This window comes from Chrysochloris asiatica, unplaced genomic scaffold (assembly GCF_000296735.1).
Source record: "Chrysochloris asiatica unplaced genomic scaffold, ChrAsi1.0 scaffold00114, whole genome shotgun sequence".
NCBI classification, from domain to species: Eukaryota; Metazoa; Chordata; class Mammalia; order Afrosoricida; family Chrysochloridae; genus Chrysochloris; species Chrysochloris asiatica.
In genome coordinates this window covers 9,535,486-9,536,819 of record NW_006408632.1, presented here as the reverse complement: position 1 = coordinate 9,536,819, position 1,334 = coordinate 9,535,486, and positions in this window count along the sequence as shown.

Here is a 1,334-nt window from a genome sequence, read left to right as displayed (position 1 = left end):
GTACAGGGTTTCTGAGGCTGTAAATCTTTACGGGAGCAGAAAGCCTCATCTTTCTCCTGCGGAACAGCTGGTAGTTTCGAACTGCTGACCTTGCGGTTTGCAGCCCGATTCATAAACAACTTTACGCACCCCCTCCCCAGTTCTTCTATTGATACCAATTAACATGATCATCAACTCCTCTTTTTATACTTTGAAGCCAGGGAAAACATGTTTTAATTTACTCTCACTAGTATTAAAGACCACCACTCGTCAGTTTGTCATACTGTGGTGGCTTGTGATTTTCTGTGATTCTGAAAGTTATGCCACCGAGATTTTAAATACCAGCAGGCTCACCCATGGTGGACAGGTTTCAGATGAGACTCCAGATGAAGACAGACTAAGAAGAAGAAATGACAAACCACTTCCGAATCTTTAGTCACTGAAAACCTTATGAATATCAGAGAAACACTGTCATATATAGTGCTGGAAAATGAGCCCCTCAGGTTGGAATGCACTCAAAATGCGAATAGGGAAGACCTGCCTCCTCAGAGTAGCGTTGACCGTGATGATGCGAATGGAGTAAATCCTGTGGGAGAAAAGTCTGTGGATGGGGCACAACTCAAAATGAATAGAAACAGCTGTAAACAGCCATTGAAAATTGAAATATGGAATGTATGAACTATGAATCTGGGCAAATTGAAAGTTGTTAAAAATGAAATGGAATGCATAAACATCAATATCTTAGGCATTAGTGAGCTGAAATGGAGTGGTTTTGGCCATTTTGAATCTGACAACCACATGGTTTACTATGCTGAAAATGACAAATTGAAGAGGAATGGTGTTGCATTCATTGTAAAAAAGAACATATCCAGATCAGTCATGAGGTACAACACTGTCTGTGATAGGATAATATCCATGTGCCTACAGGGAAGCCCAGTTAATACCACTATTACTCAAATTTACGCACCAACCACTAAAGCCAGTGAGGATGAAATAGAAGAATTCTACCAACTTCTTCAATCTGAAATTGACCAAACATGCAATCAGGATGTATTGATCATTACTGGTGATTGGAATGCAAAGGTTGGGAGCAAAGAGGAAGGATCCATAGTTGAAAAATATGGCCTTGGTTAGAATTCTGAAAAATCAATGATTTGTTCATTTCAAATACCTTCTTTAGACAGCATGAGACAATTATACACATGGACCTAGTCAGATGGAATACATAGAAATCAAATTGACTACATCTGTGGAGACATTGGAAAAGCTCCATATCATCAGTCAAAACAAGGCCAGGGGCAGATTGTGGAACAGACCATCAATTACTCATATGCAAATTCAAACTGAAGCTGAAG